The sequence below is a fragment of the Papio anubis genome, chromosome 10, assembly GCF_008728515.1.
Source record: "Papio anubis isolate 15944 chromosome 10, Panubis1.0, whole genome shotgun sequence".
Lineage (NCBI taxonomy): Eukaryota > Metazoa > Chordata > Mammalia > Primates > Cercopithecidae > Papio > Papio anubis.
This window is the reverse complement of record NC_044985.1, coordinates 118,347,750-118,366,841: the sequence shown is the minus strand read 5'-3', so window position 1 is coordinate 118,366,841 and position 19,092 is coordinate 118,347,750. Positions and strand designations below refer to the sequence as shown.

The 19,092-nt window shown below is 44.2% G+C and overlaps 1 long non-coding RNA gene and 1 pseudogene across 1 annotated transcript; both read left to right on the top strand.

The window, feature by feature from the left end:
- The first annotated feature begins 19 nt into the window (after positions 1 to 19).
- On the top strand, positions 20 to 18,550 carry LOC116269208. Its single transcript, XR_004176660.1, has 2 exons — positions 20 to 561; positions 17,819 to 18,550. It is a non-coding gene; the product is annotated as an uncharacterized LOC116269208 (long non-coding RNA).
- On the top strand, positions 9,151 to 9,665 carry LOC101014457 (annotated as a pseudogene).
- Positions 18,551 to 19,092: the final 542 nt, after the last annotated feature.

Below are 19,092 nucleotides of genomic sequence, written 5' to 3'. Positions count from 1 at the left end.
CCGACTGTGTTTCAGGGACATGGCTGATTTACTATTATGATTATGACTTATATGTCAATTATATCGCAGAAGATCTTGGAGATGTTTGTGCAGACTGGGTGGATTAATTTTGTTCTGAAAACATACACCCTGTGCTTTTAAGCGTTTTCAAGCCGGGCTCTTAGAATGCTTTGCAGACACCAGCAGAAGAGAGAGAAGAGAGCTGCCCGTGATGACCTGAGGGCCGCATTTGCCTGGGTCTGGTTTGATGAGCTTGGTGTATCACTTCCATCCGTTCTGTACCTGCTCACAGAAACCACAGAGATACCACTGCTGTGATAGCATCAGTTCTCAACCGCACGGTGGAAACACATGTGAAAAACAAGCCTCCCATGCTGGAGAACGGCTCCCACCTGTGCCTTTGGAAACATTCGGAGCGCAGTCAACAATTGCGAGAAGGGGAAAGAGAAAGCAAGTGATCACTCATCCAGGAGCAGATTTTTAATAATACTTCAGGAGAACTTTTCCTAGAAGACGGTGGCTAATGTGAACATGCGTTTGCCTAGACCATTTGGGGACCTGGTAAGTGATACTTTTGAGTAGTAAACTTTAGAAATTCAACCCAAATGGAGAACGCCTTACCCAACACAAGGAAGCCTAAGGGAGTTAGAAATGAGCGCAGATGGGTTGAGCCCAGGCGTATCTTCTCAGGGAAACGCCGAGGTGGTTCCACGAGGCTGAGAAAAGTCAGTGTCATAATGAATTGATGTCCCTCCCTGAGCTCCTCCCAGGAGCAAGGGGAAGTCAGACATTGTCAGAGGGAAGCCTTGGATGTGGAATGGGCCGGGTGTGGTGGCTCAAGCCTGTAATCCCAGCACTTTGGGAGGCCGAGACAGGCGGATCACGAGGTCAGGGAGATCGAGACCATCCTGGCTAACACGGTGAAACCCCGTCTCTACTAAAAAAATACAAAAAAACTAGCCGGGCGAGGTGGCAGGCGCCTGTAGTCCCAGCTACTCAGGAGGCTGAGGCAGGAGAATGGCGTAAACCCGGGAGGCAGAGCTTGCAGTGAGCTGAGATCTGGCCACTGCACTCCAGCCTGGGCGACAGAGCGAGACTCCGTCTCAAAAAAAAAAAAAAAAAAAAAAAATGTATGTGGAATGGGGTCTGGGGGAGTCTGAAGGAAGGACTGCCCGGCCAATCTCACTGGAAAGTGATTCCTTAGGCACAGATTTCACTCAATGAAATACAATTTTAGGCCGGGTGCAGTGGCTCACACCTGTAATGCCAGCACTTGGGGAGGCCAAGCCAGGCGGATCACAAGGTCAGGAGTTTGAGAAACTCGAGCGCCGGGGGAAGTTGAGGAATATAGGGGCATCTGTGCCCTGCAGCAGGACAATTCTGAGGGTCCCTAGCAGGCCTGAAACCCCGTCACTACTAATAATAAAAAATTAGCTGGGCTTGGTGACATGCGCCGGTAGTCCCAGTTACTCAGGAGGCTGAGGCAGGAGAATCGCTTGAACCCGGGAGGCGGAGGTTGCAGTAAGCCGAGATCGTGCCACTGCACTCTAGCCTGGGTGACAGAGTGAGATTCCATCTCAAAAACAAACAAACAAACAAAACAGAAAAAAAAGAAAAAAAATACAATTTTAAAGATCTGCCACCATGTTCCAAGCACTGTACTTGGTATTTGGAGTAGAAGGATGTACCAGGAAAAGGACCCAATACCCTGAAAGCCTAGAGGTGGCTGTGGGCAGAAAAACAAATCAATTCCAAAACCACGTACTGTGTGCAGTCTCTGAAAATGGACAGAGGTATAAAAGGAGCTCAGAGGATGGCATTGTTTGATCTGAGCACCCTGGAAAGCCCTCAGGAGGAGGTGTCACTGGAACTGCTGGCTAGAGGACACACCAACTCATGGCCACATCTGACTGGCATTGCCATCTCTCCTTTTCCCATGCATCCGTTCCTTTGATGGTGTTATTCACTGTGTGTCTTTCTGCTAGCTTGTGTCTCTTTTTCACCTTGAGCAATGCAGCTGCCTTTCATCTTCTCCGGGTCATTGGGCTAGAGTTCAAGGTTATCAGATGACCTGTAAATAAAAGTTTACTGCCCCACCTTGAGCAACCAGAGTGATGCCTGCAGAGCATTCTTAAGTTGGAAGATTGGGTAGGCCCAGGGAATGCTCTCCAGGTCACACCAGAAGGACCAGTTGGAAATGGCAACTATTGAACCCTGGGCAGTGGGGTAGGGGAGCAGTAGTGGAAGCCTGGAAGGCTGTCCAGGGGAAAGCTGCTGACTGAAGCAGGAGAAACATGCTCCTATGGTGTGTGGAAAGAGCTCAGTCGTAAGGACGGATGCAGCTACAGGGACTGTAGACAAGTCTTGCTGTGAGGCCAAACCCATCTGGCTAAGATTTGCACCCACTGTGGCCCTAAGAGGATCACAGCCCAAAGTAGTAAGGTTGAGTGAAAGTGCAAATGTTGCAATCATCAGAACTTTGGAGATGAGGTGGGAACGTGGGTTTGTCAGCTAGCGGCGTACCCATGAAGGTGACTGTTGAGTTTGGAGGCTGTCTTGCTCCAGAGTGTGCAATGTGCTGCCTGGAGAAGCTGGCTGGTAGCCAGGCTGGGACCTACCTGGGGAAGCAACTGGAGTGAAGAATGTGACCCTTTTCCCTGAAGGCTCAGGAACTTTGTCGTTTTAGGGACCAAGAACTGTTCAAGACTATAATGCCAATGGGCTGGTTTTTGGAAGAGCCATACCAGTCAAGTGGATTGGAAACTTGTACCAGCCTGACCAATGCACGTCCTCCTGTGTTGTTTCGGGGGTGAGCAATTAAAGGGGTGCTCTCCCAGATGCAGTCCTGGGCTGTACTCAGCCCTTAGAAGTTACAATGACTTCTCACTGATTCATCCATCGTGGTGGTTATGTTTCTGCTCTGCATCAGGTTGATTTTTTTTTTTTTTTTTTGAGACAGAGTCTCGCTCTGTCACCCAGGCTGGAGTGCAGTGGCGCGATCTTGGCTCACTGCAAGCTCTGCCTCCCAGGTTCACGCCATTCTCCTGCCTCAGCCTCCCCAGCAGCTGGGACTACAGGCACCCGCCACCACGCCCAGCTAATTTTTGTATTTTTTTCTTTTTTTTTTTTTTTTTTTAGTAGAGACGGAGTTTCACTGTGTTAGCCAGGATGGTCTCGATCTCCTGACCCTGTGATCTGCCCGCCTCAGCCTCCCAAAGTGCTGGGATTACAGGCATGAGCCACCACGCCTGGCCCATCAGGTTGATTTTAAGGGTTAACTCTACAACAGGGAAATTAGATTTTTAAGTTCTAGAGAAATCCTACTGTAAAGAAACTCAACCTTTGGCTATTAACTCCTACACGTATACTCATCTCTGAACTAGGTGAGTCCTATATATCTCCTATTTCTGTTATTACAAATTTAAAATCACCACTAAATTTATACCCCATAACAAGCTGGTTTACATCTATTTATTTTAAAGAAACAAAAAGCTTAAGTCTTACGTTCTCTAAAAGATATAGAATTTCCTTAAAAATCGAATAGGAATTTGATGTTTATAAACAAGTTGCAAATTTGATTAGAAACAAAGAAAAACAAAACTCGTGTGTGTGTGTGTTTTATACAGTGAGTCCAGAAAATATTTGCAAGCAGCAAGTTGATAATACTAAAAGCTTATATTTGTGTGCTAACAATGAACCAGGTACTGTTTGATGCATTTTGCATATATGACCTCATTTATAATCTTCAGAGGAACTTAACCCTCTTATAAGAGTGAACTTTTTTGACGTTGAAATTTCTAAGTATTTTTTCATATTTTATAACGAAAGAGTTTCTGGACCATTCATTTCTTATATGAGTTTTGGTGGTAGTTCCAGCCATTTTTGCCCATTAAAAAATTTTGAATCAAGGTGTTAGGATGTGAACTTTGGGAACATCAACCCTAACTGAACATCTGGATTCTTTGAGCTTCCCCTGCCCCCTTCAGTTCCTCCCAGGAGGCCCATCCAGTCACAGAAAGGGTTCCACCGCACAGGCAGGCACTGGCCAACTATACTCACTGACGCAATTCAGAAGGCAGGTTTGATTTATTTATGGGACCTGGGGTGTTGAGGCAGAGGTACCGGCTGCTTTGGGCTGTGTGTGGAGACAAGCTGCCAAACAAGTCCATCTTGATAAACTCTCAGGAGAATTTAGCCAATTAATGAGAAGAAGAGAGCCTAAGAAAATGTAGGATGTCCTGAGGCTGGCACTTGTGGATAAACAAGCAAATCAAGTTTCCAGTGTCTTTGATGATCTTTTATACAGCCTGGAACATGTAGACTTGGGAGGAGGAACTCTAAGGTTTGTGAGGGAGAAAATCCCCACAGCCCCCACCCTGGCTGTCCTCAGAGTCAGGAGGGGTTTGGTGGAAGCGGTGTGCATGTGCAGGCAGTTGGCCCCTTCTCACACTTACCTCCTCATCCCTTCCCCATGGATTTAGCATGCTCTGCAGATAGATTATTAAATGATGAATGAATGACCCAAGAATTAGGAAACTGCAGTCTTGTACTGCAAATTCCTGGGAATCTGAGATACAAAGAGATAAAAATGACATTTGATTTAAAACTGGGTCCAAGGTAGCCTGCTATAGCCAGGATGGTATTTCGCTGCAAGTAAAACTGAAACTGAAAATAGCATGGATTACTCTTCAGCTCCTAGCAAGAAACGCTAGACTGTATTATAGATAACTTAAATCTTTTAATGAAACATTTCTTGTTTTCTTCTTCTTCTTTTTATTTTTTAAATTTATTTTATTTAATTCTTTTTTTAGACAGGGTCTCACTCTGTTGCCCAGACTAGAGTGGAGTGCAGTGGCACAATCATAGCTCACTGCAGACTGTAACTCCTGGGCTCAAGCAATCCTCCCACCACCGCCTCCCAAGTAGCTGGGACCAGAGGTGTGCACCACCATGCCCAACTAAGTTTTAAATTTTTAGTAGAAATGGGGTCTGACTATGTTACCTAGGCTGATCTTGAACTCCTAGGCTCAAGCAATCCTCTTGCCTCAGCCTCCCAAATTGCTGGGATTACAGGAGTGAGCCACCACGCCTGGCCTGTATGGAACTTTACTATGTGCCTTGTTTTAGTGTATTTTTGTATTACTATAGAGGAATACCTGAGGCTGGGTAATTATAAAGAAAGTAGGTTTATTTGGCTCATGATTCTGCAGGCTCTGCAGGAAACATGGAACCAGCATCTTCTTCTGTTGAGGGCTTCAGGCTGCTTCCTATCACGGTGGAAGCTGAAGGGGAGCTGGTGTGCAGAGGTCACACGGGGAGAGTGAAAGCAAGAGAGAGGAAGGGAAGGTGCCAGGCTGTTTTTAACAACCAGCTCTCGGGAGAACTCTTATGAGAACTGATTGAGCAGGGCCTCCCTCATTACCTACAAGAGGTCACCAAGCCATTGTGAGGGAACCGTCTCACAACCCCAGCACCTCCCATTAGACCCCACCTTCCTCCTGTGAGGTGCCATCAGGGATCAGATTTCAGCATAACACTTGGTGGGGCCAAACAAATTATATCCAAACTATAGTCTATTTTTCCATATTTGTTCTTTTATGAGTGTCACAAATATCCAGCAAAGAGGTCAAGGCAAGTATTACCCTCCATTTTACAAATGAGAAACTAAGATGCTTACCCAAGGTCACAAAGCTAGAGAGTATTGCAGCCAATTCTTGACTTTATCCACAATTCATTCTCCCCTACTCCAAGCTTCAAATTGGCCATAGCAAGTTTAATTACATCATCAGTTCTGAGTGTTGTCAGCATGCTATTTCCTCAAAAGAACACAATTTATGAGCAGATTGTGTTTTAGAAGTTTCTCTGAGTGGTGCAAAGGAGAAACTGACAAGTTCTAGAATGTATGGAATATGAGATATGTCCTTTAATTTTTAACAGCTTATTTGCCCATTTCACTACGCTTTTTCTATGCTTCTATTTTTCTCCCTTTTTTGCCTTATCTTGAATTGCTGGTTTTCCTTATCTCTTTTTTCCTCCTCTCCACTGGTTTGGAAGTAATGTTTTTATTCCTTCACTGGTTATTCTTAAAGCTTATATATACCTCTCGACTTAACAAATTTTAAAATAAATTGATATCTCTACCTTCATCAATAATACAAGGAATTCAGAACACACTGACTCTAGTCACTTGCAGTATTGCTCATGTTATATGATCCAGTGTTAGTCATTGCTATTGTTATTGTTTACAAATATTTGTATTAGTTAGTTATGGCTGCATAATGATTACCCCAAAACTTAACAGCTTATAACAACAAACATTTATTATGTCAGTTTCTGTGGAGCAGAAACCTGGGAGCTGCTTGTCTGGGTGTTTCTGGCTTAGAGCCTCATATGAGACTTGTGGTCGAGCTGTCGGCCAGGGTTGCAGCCATCTCAAGGCCCAAGTGGAGCTGAAGCATCTGATTTCCAAGCTCATTCGTGTGGTTTGGCAAAATCCAGTTCCTCATGAGCAGCTGGACTGAGGGCACAGCTCCTCCTCACGTCACGTGGACCTCTCCACAGGGCTGATCACAACGTGGCAGCTTGCTTTCCCCAGCATGAGTGATCTGAGTGGTGGGGACCAGGGGGAAGGACAGAGAAGGGAGAGGGAGAAGAAAGAGAGCAAGCAGCCAAGATGGAAGCCATAGCCTTTTTATAACCTAACCTTAGAAGTGACTTCCCATTGCTTCTGCCACATTATATATGTTAGAAGCAAGTCCACACTCAAGGAGAAGTTGTACACAGGCATCAAGGAGTGGACCCCACTGGGGAGCCCATTATAAGACCATCTGCAATGATATTTAAACTTGACCACATGCTCAACAATTTCTCTCCTTGCATTACTTCCTAGTATAACAATCAATAATCCTTCCAGGCCTGTGAATGGAAAATATTCTGCCTCTGTCATAATTATTATTATTATTTCTTTGAGATGGAGTCTTTATCTGTCACCCAGGCTGGAGTGCAATGGCATGATCTCGGTTCACTGCAACCTCTGCCTCCCAGGTTCAAGCGATTCTCCTGCCTCAGCCTCCCAAGTAGCTGGGACTATCAGTGTGTGCCACCACGCCTGACTAATTTTTGTATTTGTGGTAGAGATGGGGTTTCACCATGTTGGCCAGGCTAGTCTTGAACTCTTGACCTCAAGTGATCCCCCTGCCTTGGCCTCCCAAAGTGCTGGGATTATAGGCATGAGCCACTGTGATGGGCCTTGTAATAAAACGTTTTAGGTTGTCCTTACTCTTGAATGACCATGTATCTGAATGCATTTGACAGCTCTTCCTTGGCCCTTCGAGTTTCTAATTCCACTTCTCCTTGGTTTCTACTATCATTAAAGATAAATCTCTGTCATCCAAAGTTTTGGCTTCTGTGGCGGTTTTTAAAGGTTTTTCTCTTTGTTATCATTGCTCAGCAGTTTCGTGGTGATTCATTTAGGCATATATTTATTTTACATGTGTCTTGTTCAGGACTCTCTGTCCAATTTGAGTAGAGTTTCCAGACAAATTACAGGCAGCCCAGTTAAATTTGAATTAGGTAAGTATGACTCAAATATTGCATAGAACATACCTGTATTAAAAAATTATTTTTTGCTTAACTAAAATTCAAATTTGGCTGGAAATTTTATATTTTTATTTGCTGAATTTGACGACTTGAAATTTGATGAATCTTGTCTTTTGTCTACCTTGGAAAATTCTCACTTCTATGTTCTTCAAATATTGCCTTGCTTGAAACCTCTCTGTTTCCTCCGTCTGAATTTTTATTGAATATATGTTTGTATTAGTTTTCTAGAACTGCCGTAACAGATTACCACAAACTGAGTTGATTAAAGCAACAGAAAGTTACTTCTCTCAGTTTTGAAGGCTGAACATCTAAAATCAAGGTGTCTGCAGGATCATGCTGCCTCTGAATCTCTAAGGAAGAATCCGAGCTTTTGGCGGTTGCCAGTGTGGAGACCAAAATATGCCACCCCAAAATATACTTTTTTGGCATATATCGAGATAGCTATTCAGAGAAGCTGCAGACACAGAAATAGCTCTAAAAAGCTGTCCTTTTGTAAAAGAAATTTACATCTATCTACATCAGTAAACCAACAGGCAGATGCAAGCAGAAGCTTTCTCTGAGGTCTTCTTATCAGCCTAAAGACAGGTCTAGGAAAGATCATATTAGCAGCCCAGACAGAGTCCAGAGATTGCAACAGAGTGTTCCCTTTTTTTCTCAGGGCTGCCACCTGAGAGACAACTGCCTAAAAAGACAACCTTTAATTTACAATATATGAAATATTTCCTCCCCTCACCTTCCATAACCTGTTGCCAACTCCCCCCACCAGAAGCCCCAAGCCCCCATTTCTTTCCGTAGCTTAAAATGCTACCTAAGCTTCAACCACCTGGCCCTTCTTTGAGTCTCATATTTTGTGGGACTCCCTTGCCTTATGCATGTAATAAATTTGTGTGCCTTTTCTCCTGTTAATCTGTCTACTGTGACATTTATTTCAGAGACTCAAATCATCGCATCTTCAGAGGGTGGAAGGAAAGTTCCCTTGACCCCTACACCAGCAGTCCTTGGCATTTCTTGGCTTGCAACTGTATTGCTCCCCTCTCTGCCTCTGTCATCATGTGGATTTGTGTTCCATATTTCTGTCTTTCTGCATTTCTGTGTCTTCACACGGTCTCCTTATAAGGACTCCAGTCATTAGATGGGGACCACCCTAATCCAATATGACCTCATCTTTGCTTGATTACATCTGCAAAGATCCTGTGTGCAAAGGCCAATTTCGAAGTCCCAGGTAGACATAAATTTTAAAGGAACATTATTCAACCTTGTAAAACATTCAACACTCTCATAAGTGGGAGTTGAACAATGAGAACACGTGAACACAGAGAGGAGAACATCACACACCAGGGCCTGTCGCGGGGTGGGGGGTAAAGGGTGGGAGAGCATTAGGACAAATACCTAATGTATGTGGGGCTTAAAACCTAGATGACAGGTTGATAGGCTCAGCAAACCACAATGGCACATGTATACCTATGTAACAAACCTGCACGTTCTGCACAGGTATCCCAGAACTTAAAGTAAATTTTTTTTTTTAAAAGTTCAACATTTCACTGTTTTTTTGTAGTTGTTTTGTTTTTAATGAGACCCTTTATGGAACCAAAAAAGCCAAGGAGGATGTCATTATAAATTAAAAACAGAGGGATCTCTCCTTGTGGTGCTGCACAAGAGCGGAGTATGAGTCTGCGGCAGAGGCAGTCATGGCAGGACAAGCGTTTAGAAAGTTTCTTCTACTCTTTGATGGAGCATTTGTTGAAAGGAGTGCCACCATAACTGTAACCAAAGGGGACATTATACTTCCAGAAAAATCTCAAGGAAAAGTATTGCAAGCAATAGTCATAGCTGTTGGATCAGGTTCTAAAGGAAAGAAAGGGTGGAGAGATTCAACCAGTTAGCATGAGAGTTGGAGATAAAGTTCTTCTTCCAGAATATGGAGGCACCAAAGTAGTTCCAGATGACAAGGATTATTTCTTATTTAGAGATGGTGACATTCTGGCTGGGCATGGTGGCTCACGCCTGTAATCCCAGCACTTTGGGAGGCCAAGGTGGGAGGATCACCTGAGGTCAGGAGTTTGAGACCAGCCTGGCCAACATGGTGAAACCCTGTCTCTCCTAAAAATATAAAAATTAGCCAAATATGGTGGTACACGCCTGTAACCCCAGCTACCCAGGAGGCTGAGACAGGAGAATGACTTGAACCCAGGAGGCGGAGGTTGCAGTGAGCCAAGATCATGCCATTGCACTCCATCCTGGGTGACAGAGTGAGAAACTCTTTCTCAAAAAAATAAATACATAAAAAAGAGATGGTGCATTCTTGAAAAATATATAGACTGAAATAAGTCACTATTAAATGACATCAACATGAAGCTGCCCATTCCACTGAAGTTCTAAAATCTTTCGTCATGTAAATAACTTCCATATCTGTCTTTTATAATAAATGAATGATAACTAATGACAAAAAGTAGAGAGCATAGCTAAATCTATTCAGTCTATCCTCAATTCAAACTATCCCTCATGCTTCTAGGTGATCCTTTCGTCAATCTGTCCTGTTTTCATTACGTGTTGTTCTTCCTTACATTTTCTATTTCTTCTTTGAAATCACTTTCATAACTTCAAACATACTTATTTTTTAATCTTTTAAGATAATTTTATTACCTCAATATCTTGAATTGCTACAGGGGTATTATCAACCCAGGGTCAATTTATATGTTACAAGCTTAACTTAGAGTTTCCTACCCCATACAAGTAATTTAAATTCAGACTTTTTTTTTTGTCTGGGTGGCACTCCTTTCAACAAATACTCCATCAAAGAGTAGAATAAACTTTCTAAACGCTTGTCCCGCCATGACTGCCTCTGCCGCAGACTCATACTCCGCTCTTGTGCAGCACCACAAGGAGAGATCCCTCTATTTTTAATTTATAATGACATCCTCCTTTGTTTTTTGTTTTTTGTTTTTTTTTGGATCCATAAAGGGTCTCATTAAAAACAAAACAACAACAAAAAAACAGTTAAATGTTGAACTTTTTAAAAACTTTTTTTTTTTTCTTTTCTGAGCCCTGGGTAGCAGCACATCGATGGGTTGGTTTTGTTTCCTCTTCATTGAAGGTGGTGAGTTTCAAAGATCTCAGCTTTATGTAAAGGTCTCCATTTTGACCCTACGCCAAACCTCCTTTCCTGTCTTCATGTGGGTGCTAACTTAGAACTCTATTTCTGGGTCAAATAACTCCCTGCTCTAAGCCCTGATGACTATACCTTTGACACACACTATATTGGTATGGCTTTTAATTGTCTCTTTGTTTCTAGCATCTGAGGATGTATGTCTTCGTTAATTCAACTATGTATTTTAAATAAACGTCCTATTTTATCTAACATTTGTAGATATTTGTAGCTGGGGAAAACTAACTTTAATTGATTCTACTGAGTAGACAGGACTGGAAGTCCAGTCTCTGGGGTTTATTAAAACCAAGGTAACTAGCTCTCCTGGATGCTAGCTCACTGTCCAAGTTGAATTCAGTGTCAGTCATCCAGAAAACGTCCCAGTTTTCATGTGTGAAGTCTGCTTATAGTGAATAGACCAGCTTAGGTCCTTCATTTAGTTCAGTGAACTCCTCAAAATGTGGTTTCAGTATTGAAATAATTGGTTATCATTCTGATTTGACTATTTTCTCTCTCTGCTAGGAAACCAGAGAGGACTGAATCCTACAGACAGTAGACAGATGTTTGAAATACTTAGAACATGGTTTGTTTTTGTTTTTGTTTTGAAGTGGAGTCTTGCTCTGTCGCCAGCCTCGAGTGCAGTGGCACGATCTCGGCTCACTGCAACCTCCGCCTCCCAGGTTTCAGTGATTCTCCTGCCTCAGCCTCCCGAGTAGCTGGGATTACAGGCATGCACCACCACGCCCAGCTAATTTTTTGTATTTTTAGTAGAGACAGGGTTTCATCGTGTTGGCCAGGATAGTTTTGATCTTTTGACCTTGCAATCTGCCCACCTTGGCCCCCCAAAGTGCTGGGATTACAGGCATGAGCCACCGAGCCCAGTCAGTTGTTTTAATTCAAAGTTCTAGACACATGGGAAGTAGAGGAAATGCTGGACGAGAAGGCACAGTTAGATGGTAGACCCACCTCTGTCAATAACCAGGTCCAATTCTAACTCATTGTTTTTCATTTGCAAAATAAGAGTGTTGGACAAAATACCCTATAGGCTCCTTCTAGCTCTTAGGTGATTTGTAAAGGTTTGTGGTGAGGGTAAACTGCTGGGTTAAAGTCTGTGTAGTCTGAAAGCCATGCAGGGGCTCTGATGGGCTTACCCCTGTCCCTGAAGCCGAGGCCTGACATGCTACTTTCCCAGGGCTTGGTTCTTGCCTGTTTTTCTTGAGGCTGTCTTGGCATTTGCACCTGCTCTCGTGGCTTCACTGGCCACTTTCTCAATCCTGGCTATCTTCTCTATGTTCTTGTTCCCTGTCTCCTATTGTTGCTTTCTGGCTACTCACCATGAGGGCAGAGATGCCAAATATCTACAAAATTCCTCACATTCCTGAAGAAATTCTCCCAGTCTTTCCCTAGTGTCCTGTCTCTGAGGATACCACTGTGATTGGTGAGAACTTTCATAGATCTAGCCTCTTCATTTACCAAATTCTACCAAGCCACTTTTCTTGTGAAATGTCTCATATGTACATTTTGTGCATTCAATAAATAGCTTTTGAGTTAGGCCAGGCACTGTATTGGACATGGATTAAACATAAAATAAAGAAAGCAGATCTCGGCCAGGCACAGTGGCTCACGCCTGTAATCCTAGCACTTTGGGAGTCCAAAGCAGGTGGATCACCTAAGGTCAGGAGTTCCAGACCAGCCTGGTCAACATGGTGAAACCTGGTCTCTACTAAAAATACAAAAAAACAATTAGCCAGGCATGGTGGCAGGCACCTATAGTCTCAGCTACTCAGGAGGCTGAGGCAGGAGAATTGCTTGAAACCCAGGAGGCAGAGGTTGCAGTGAACCGAGATGGTGCCACTGCACTCTAGCCTGGGCGATAGAGCAAGACTCTGTCTCAAAAAAGAAAAAAAAAAAAAAAAAAAGAAAGCAGATCTCTGTCTTCAAGAAGGTTGAGGTAGAAAAGGAGCAGGCAAACAAGTTCATCATGGCTCATGATGAGAAAAAGAAAACAAAAAACAGGCATGGTAGTGAGTAACAGGGCTGGTTATTTTTGGTCAGTTACTTAAGGGGTCTCTCTGCAGAGAGCTGAGGTCTAAGAGGTGAGAAGAGAGTTCCAGTTACAAGTGCATCAATAAAGCCTATAGTCTGTCTCTCTCTCTCTCACACACACACACACGCACACACACAGACACACACACACACAAAGATATTTGCTGATTCATTAAATGAAATAAGCAGCAGCTGACATTGAGTCTACAGCCAAAAAAAAAAAAGTAGCAATAAGACTTTGCAATTAGCTTTGCCAAAGGTAGAGAACATTCTGATTCTAGGTGATGGATCAGACCTGGTTCTAGGAGTAGAAAAATTATTCAAGAAGAATAAGAGCGATTGATCCATTAAGGGGGATTAAATGCCCTCTTGGGAACATTAAGCACTATATATCGTGATTTTATAATCATCCCCCAAGCTTCCATCTGTAGTTCAACCTTTGAGTGAGCTCCAGCTGAAGGCTGGTTCAGTTCTCAGGCAAATACTATGAATCACAAGAGATAAGTTCACCCTCATCCCGGTGCACATAGTTTTCTTATGAGTTAGGATTTGAGGAGCTAGCTTTCTTAGTGCCTGAATATCCTTGTATTTTGAGTTTGATTTGTAAATGCTGAGATTAAATGTTTCAACTGATCCCTTTGGAATGAACACTTGGGTCCCCAGGTAGCTGAAAAGCACAGCGCAAAAGTCAACATCACTTAACAGGCTGTTTGGTTCTCCATCCCCACCTTCATTCTGCTCCCAGCTGTGTTTACCTGAAGAACAACAGAGCCCAGGAAGGGGTAACAGCGAAAGACCTTTCTTCCAGGATTTTGAGTCAGGTCCCAGCAATGATCTAGATACCAAGGACACCCAAATCCATTCAAGGAGCCCAATTAGGCTCAAGGAAAACCAGAACAAGATAGGGACCCTGCTCTACAGGCTGTTAGCAGGTCACAGCAAATGTCAAGACAGTAGCATGAAGTGATTCAAGAATTTCAACTGGTCTTCCCTGCAAGCTCTTAACAGGGGAACCCAACATAGGGACCACCAGGGCTCTGCCCTCTTGCTGTTGACTGCACCACATAACAGCTAATTAGATTTTGCTTCCTCTGTGGTTGGTGTTATGTGTAAAGAATGAGCAGAACATCGGCGCTAGTGCCATTCAATCCGTTATGAGTTCCACAGTTTGGCCATGAACAATGGTGGCTGAAATGGCATTCAGATGCAAAAAGCTAGGACCTGGAGACTGAGGCAGCCCTGTGAGACTGGGTGCTGCTGGGCCACCCCTAAGAATGGCCATGTGGAGAACCTTTCTGAGGAAAGAAAAGCTAGAAGTCCAAAGTCCATTGAGTGCCCAAGTCTTAGATAATGTGAAGGCATGAACATGGGGTTGCAGATGACGGCACCATTAAAATAAACTAGTCAGTTTATTTGGGGTTTATCTGGGTGGGGTGGTGAGCTTTAACACATCATGCAGCCAATAGCAGGTGCCTGAGCACAGTGTTTACAGGAGGAAAATTCATTCACCTATTTTATTCAGACTCCAAAGACGAGTCTATGTAATTAAGAGACTGAGAATTACACTAGGGACCTCCTAAAGACATGTTTGTGAGAGTCTGCCCAAAGCCAATTAGCATAATGAATGAGACATGCAGGAGCAGTGAGCTCACGTGTGTGCATGTTTGTCAAAGAGGATCATGGTGGTCTTTCATCTTTCAATCCTGTTCAGATCTTGGGCAAGTAAAAAGTCAACTAGAGGAATTTTTTCTCAAATATACATGTACATATGCATTAGAAAGGTAAAAATGAATCCTATAAAAGGTACTTTTTATTCTCTCTCTTTCAAGAATTAAACTTACCACATATAAAAATCAGTTTTAGGCAAGGGGGTATGGGTTGTGTCTTTTTGGTTTCTGTTCTCAAAACCCAAGCAAACATCAGGCTTTGAAAAAGGAATTCAAACAGAATAAGTTTCCATTCCTTCACCCAAAGTGCATCAACTTTCTCCCCCAAGACTCACCTCCCTCTCAGCCAGGCACTGAAAAGACAAGAACTCCACCTTCAGGTCTTCTCTGGGGATGTGGGAAATGCCGGCAGAGCATCCTGGGCTCAGAAATCAGTCGTGGCACCTGGCACCTGCTTGCCCTCACCAAATTCAGCCTGTCCTCCTCAGCTGCATTGTCAGCCACCTTCCCTCCAACTGCCCTGAAGATGGAAGTGTACCCAACCTTCAAGCCTCTGTCGCTCCAGACTGTGAAGTTTCGGGCTGAAGATTCATTATGAGACGAATGAGATGTTCATCTCCACTTACACAGCCTACGGCTTGTGTGTTGAGAAAGATATTGAACCAACAAAATGATCTTCAACACAAAACTCTATTCTCCTCTTCACTCGCCTTTATTTATTTATTTATTTATTTATTTTTTTGAGACGGAGTCTTGGCTGTGTCGACCACGCTGGAGTGCAGTGGCGCGATGATCTTGGCTCACTGCAAGCTCCACCCGGGTTCATGCCATTCTCCTGCCTCAGCCTCCCGAATAGCTAGGACTACAGGCGCCTGCCACAACGCCCGGCTAATTTTTTGTTTTTTTTTTTTGTTTTTTTTTTTTGTTTTTTTAGTACAGACGGGGTTTTACCGTATTAGCCAGGATGGTCTCGATCTCCTGACCTCCTGACCTCCTGACCTCCTCTTCACTCTTTATTGTTAAAGCACTTATTTCATTGGTTTCAAACTGCTTTAAAAGGACTGAATGTGCAGGCAAGGAGATTGGACCACGTTGAAGTGTGTATCCCTGCAACTGGGTCCTCCAGGCACGGACACACGTTTGTAAGATTAAAAAGGACATTGCAATCCCAGGCATGGTGGCTTATGCCTGTAATACCAGCACTTTGGGAGGCCAAGGTGAGTGGATCGCTTGAGGTCAGGAGTTCAAGACCAGTCTGGCCAACGTGGTGAAACCCCGTCTCTACTAAAGTACAAAAATTAGCTGGACATGGTGGCAGGTGCCTGTAATTCCAGCTACTTGGGAGGTTGAGGCAGGAGAATCACTTGAACCAGGAGATGAAGGTTGCAGTGAGCCGGGATCACGCCACTACACTCAGCCTGGGCCACAGAGCAAGACTCTGTCTCAAAAAAACAAAACAAAACACCTGCTGTTGCAGTTCCCAGTTATGAGTCCCCAACATGCTCTTGCTATAACCCATTGGATTAAAAGCAGTCCTTCCCTTTGGACTGTGGGTCCAAAGCTTTGCCCCATTTTTCTCTTTCCATTGCAGCTATTCAAGTCCTGAATGGCAGTTTCTTGAGAGGTTAATTGGTAGTAGGCCAGCATTAAAAAAGTCAGAGGGGGCAGGAGTCCTGTGGTCATGGATTTCTGAAATGCCATATTAACATATTAACAAAGTTAGATGCCTGTCTTTATTGCAGGGCTCGGGAGCCTTTTATACGCTCAGGTCTTTTCAAATCCCCAGTGGAACTCTGCTGCAGTTTTTCTCAGTTTGACCCCAGCGCCTTTTGTTTCCTGTGGAATGTCATGGGATTAGCATTCCTGGCGGTACTGAGGGAGACATGTTTTCTAGCAGCCTGGGTCCCAGAAGGGCAAGTCAGGCACTCAATCAACAAGCAAATACACAGATAAGTTGCATGGCAAGTTATCATCAATTTTAAAATGTTATTGATGATATTTTTAATCAGTTTATTTATTTGTACTAAACCTATTTCTACTTACAGAACTCCTCAATTCCCACTAGCCCCATTTCAAGTGCTCAGGAGCTACATGGAGCGCCCTCACGGCCCGATTAGACATGCAGAGCTCCATGAAGCAGATAAAAGACATTCAGGTTTAGACCCTTTAATGAGGCCCAAAGACACCCCTGAGACTTTCCTTTTCCCACCCCTTCTCTATTAATCCACTTCAACAACATGAATTTCCTCAGTGAGTTGAGGGTTTACCCCTACCTGCCTCAAAGGAATTTTGAAAAGATTAAAAAAAAAAAAAAAAAAAAAGAAAGGAAAACAGAGCTTTGGCTTAGCACTCAGGACCCATCCGAGGTGGTCGCAATTAAAAACAAAAGCAGCCACTGTGATTTGGCCTCGCTTGTACGGTAGTAACATGTGATCTATTTCACCAGCAGCCATAGCGTTTGTTTTGGAGACTTCAGTCAGAAAATAAACGTAACACATGTGTGAAAAGAAAGAAGTGTGTGGAACTCGGAGAAAGTCTTATCTTCTGAACACGATTGCCCGAGAAGAGAAGCCCCCATCTTTTAACAAAGAAAAGTCCATTGTTCATCATTTTGTGCAGTGTGAAAACCAACATGATAAACAATGATCATTTTAAATGGACCAAAAAATAACTTGCATAGACACTGGAGGCCAAGAAAAGAAAAGAAAAAAAAAAAAAAAAAGAAAGGAAAGAAAAAGCATTATCCTTTTATCCATTTAAAGAAAAGAAAGCAAAATACATCTCATTATCAGCTCTCAATAGAGGATTAATAGGCTCTAAGCAGAAGCTTCAGGAAGGCTGCTGTTTCAGAAAAGCTTATCAGGTTTTTGAAAAGAAGATTTCCAACCCCCCTGAACTCCCACCCTCTTGTGTACACAACTGGAAGAATGGCACACCCAGATCTGATGGTGATAGCTTTTATTTGCAGAGATGGGTTAGATTGGAGATGAGAGGGGAGCTCATCAAAGGGCTTCAGTTAGTTGTATGTAAACCAGCCTTGTCCTCTGACACCGTTCTTTTCCTTGCAGCCCATCGAAAGATGTATCTGAATGGTGACTGGACCCAGGGGTGCTGGGGCGGGGGTGTCAGGAAGCTGCTCTTGGGAATCAGCCATCCTGCTGCTGTTCCTGTAAAGATTTCTGTTACTCTTTAAATCAGTAAGTGGAGACTAGGGCATTCTAATGTTGCAAACATTAAACATTCAAGCTACCACTTAAAATTTCTGCTGCAAAAGAAATTTCAACCACTGACTAGTTAAGGGGAAGGATCTGCCCTACCCTGTAATTCCCATGGCTAAAACGCGTGCCATTTCTTATTTCAGACTGGAAGATTCTGTGGGCTGTCCGATTTAGGTAAACAGTGCTGTGTTTGGCTTTCGTTAGGATGCTCAGAAGTGAGAGCCGTTGCAGTTTGACCCTCTCTTCCTGGCTGTGGGCTTTGCTGTGATACAAGGTAAAGTGAGGAGGGAGTCAGTGCTGCCCTGGAACCCAGCCCAAGCCTGTGGCTACGCTGTGGCTTCGTGTCCTGGGACTGCTTTAACAAATGACCACAAACTGGGTATCTGCAAGCTGCAGAAGCTCTTCTCCCAGAGTTCTGAAGGCCAGAAGTCCAAAATCAAGGTGTGGACAGGCTAGGTTCCTTCCGGAAGCTCTGGGAGAATGTTCCAGCTCTCTCCTGGCTTCCGGCGGTGCCAGGATTCCTTGGCTCTCTTTGGGTCCTAGATGCTGCACTCCAGGCTCTGTCTCCATGGTCACATGGCGTCCTCTCCGTGCCTCCCTGTGGCTTCACGTGGTCTTCTTATAAGGACGCCAGTCACTGGATTTAGGACCCACCCTAAATCCAGGAGGACTTCATCTGTGAGAATGACAGATGCAAAGAGCCTATTTCCAAATAAGGTCACTTTCTGAGGTTCTGGGTGGACAGGTATTTGTCCGGACACTATTTAGCCTAGTCCATCCTCATTCTTCGACTCCAAGATGACATCTTCCTGAACTTCTAATAGCTATTTTTATCACTGCAGATTTTATTACCTCGACCAAAAAAAAAAAAAAAACCTCTGCTAAACTTTTCACTGCTTTTGAAAAGCATTGCCTGTGGCTCAGGGAGAAAGCTAGAAGAACATGAAGCAAGCAGCTGCATGACACGTCCATGGGACAGGCCCGGGCGTGGAGCGAGGGCTCCAGAGACAGGAGGGAAGGGAGAACTGACCTCACTTGCCTTCTGTGGAAGGGGGAGGTGGGAGCCACTCAGGGAATGCCGGGGAGCCAGGTAGGCCTGGACTCGGATCCTGGGGGTGTGAGGAGACTGAGGCAACCAGAAGACCTCTCAGAGACAGGACCAAGGGCAAACCACGTGGAAGCCCCCAAAGGCCATGTGCCACCAGGAGCGTCCTCTTCCCAGGAGCATCACCTTCCCAGGAGCGTTACCTTCCCGGGAGCCTAGACTCTGTTCTGCAGGGCTTTGGTTTAGTGCAAGGGGCAAAGGGCTGGGTGGAGAGACCAAGCTTCAGGGCAGCTCCACACCCACAAGGCCAGCCTGGCTTCCTCACTGCTGACCCGTAGCCTGAGGCTGCTGGATCATTAGCCATTCTGGGCC